This window comes from Haplochromis burtoni, unplaced genomic scaffold, assembly GCF_018398535.1.
Source record: "Haplochromis burtoni strain Fernald_Lab_line unplaced genomic scaffold, NCSU_Asbu1 Contig_502, whole genome shotgun sequence".
Lineage (NCBI taxonomy): Eukaryota > Metazoa > Chordata > Actinopteri > Cichliformes > Cichlidae > Haplochromis > Haplochromis burtoni.
This window is the reverse complement of record NW_024582863.1, coordinates 160,950-163,320: the sequence shown is the minus strand read 5'-3', so window position 1 is coordinate 163,320 and position 2,371 is coordinate 160,950.

Sequence of the window (2,371 nt, the reverse complement as noted above, 5' to 3'; positions counted from 1 at the left end):
AACCTGAATGTGAGATCCAAGGAAAAGATGTAGTGAAACTAAATACTAATTCAATCAGATTTTTAGACTACTGCCCAGATAGCAACCATATTTGGGCCTGATCTGGGCAACCTTTGGCACAGCCAAAGCTCTGTTAGGGCAATAGCAAATATTGCACAGGCTAGATGTGGACCAGAAGTCATGAGACAGGCCTGAATCGGGTTACAGCAAGTGTTCTGTGGGCCAGATGTGGCTCAAATGTTACAACAAAGCTGTCCCGTGTACGGCAGATCAGCGGCTGTTGATGCAGCTAGACTCGCCCAGAGTAAAACCCAGCAACAGTTTTTTCTGCATGTGGGGACATGAGCTTAAGTGTTGGACCACACTGTCACCTGAAAGTTATTGAACAATTGGAGCTAAATAATAACAACACATTTTATTTTTTAGACGCCTATCAAAATACCAAAGGATACAATAAAAGATCACAGGGGAAAAAGCAGTTTTTAAATGTCTGGATTTTGAGCTCAGATTTTAAAAGCACTGGTGAATCAATATTTCTGATACTAGAAGGTAAAGAGTTCCACAGCTAGGGTGCAGAGCAACTAAAAGGACCATAAAGGAAGAATAGTTATTTTAAACAGGGAAGTGAGAGAAGTGGATGCTGGACAAAAGTTAAACAGATGGACAGAAAAATGATGATGACAGAACAAGGAGATGTGAGGAAACAGAGAGCATCTAAAGACAAATGAGACACATGGAAAGGAGTAGGGGAGAGAAAATGGACAGAACAGCAGAAACAACTATGTAAACATGAGAAAGCAAAGGCAAATTCAAAGAGGGGTAATGAGAATGAGAGGCTGAGGGATGAGCAAGGAGACAAAGAGAAGAAAAGAAATGGCAGAAGTTCAATTGGACGAGACAAGTGAAAACAGAACGGGAGAAGCGAGGGCAGGGGAGACCAGAAGAGAAGGAAAGGAAATTAAGGATGATACAGAGGAGGGAGTTCAGAAGGGTGAAGTTGGAACAAAGGGAAAAGATGATGAGAAGGAAGCAAAAAAGATAGGGGAGAGGAAGTGAAGATGAGATAAGAGAAGAGGAAACTGAAGACATTAGAGGAGATGAGAGGCTAGAGGAAAGGAGACAAATGGAAACAGTGAAAAGACTGATTGATGTGCAGATAAAGGAAGTAGAAGAAAGGCAGAAGAGCAGGAGAGGGGTCAGAACTATCAGCAATGGAGGGAGATTAAACCGCCCCGCTGTTTACCTCCACACTCTGTACTAACAGGGAATCTTGTTGCAGTGTGAGGGAGGTCTGGAATCCCATTAATACAAACCAGCAGCCAGTCAGTGGGAACTCTTCTGGTCTTTATGTCCCCAAATGGCCTGTGAGACAGCCTCCAAAAACAAATGAGACCACTTTCTGGCTAGCTTGCTCCTTTCACTCATTCACAACCTGTGAAGTCATAAAATGCTGTTTCTAATCTCCAAAACAGCTTTATTGATTCTACAGTACACTGGACAGTTCAATAACTCGGGTGCATTTAGCATTACTGCTACCATAAACTGTAAAAGCGCATTGCATAAGCACAGATATTAGAGAAGAAAAGAAATGCATAAGCACAGATATTAGTGCCACGAAGTTGGCCCAACAGTCACTCAAATGTGGTCTGAATAAGTTCAAATGGGAGGTATCGACCCTCCATGCCGCTCCAGACCTGACGGAGCCTGAGAAGATGCTTTCCCCCCCTTCCTCTTGTACTATAGGTGTTTGATTTGGTCGGTCCAGTCTGGCTGAGCTCACACGGTCGAACGGAAGCCAAGACTCACCAAGGCGGGGATCTGTCAGCGATCCTGGCAGCAGCCAGTGAGAATTTGGCTCAAAGGGAAGAAGTAGAGAGCGATTTGGATGGGAAGTAAATCAGACAATCCCCAACTCCACTTGGAAAAGTAAAAGCAAAATTTAAAAAAGATGAGAACAACGATGGCATAAATTACAAACACCTCATCAGCGGTGTCTTTTCAAGTGTTTTAACTTTAAATTAAAAAAGGGACTTTGTGATGAGAACAATGAAGGTGTCTGAAAATTGATTGCATCAAAAACCTGGAGCACTGCTTTGACAGGCTCGACTTATATAGGGAGGCTTTCCATAAGATTACAGCACGTATTTAGTTAAATTAAATGTTGTTGTGTGATGAGGCCTCATTAGGCTCACAGTCTGAGCTCTAGACCATCCAAGAGGTGCTGAATGTGGCTAACATCAGGACTCTAAGTTAGCTTTTGAATTTGTTTAAAGACCTCTGAAATGTTGCTTTTTGCAGCAGATCTATAGGGTGGGCCATTTATATGGACACACCGTAATAACATGGGAATGGCTGGTGATATTAAAGTCCT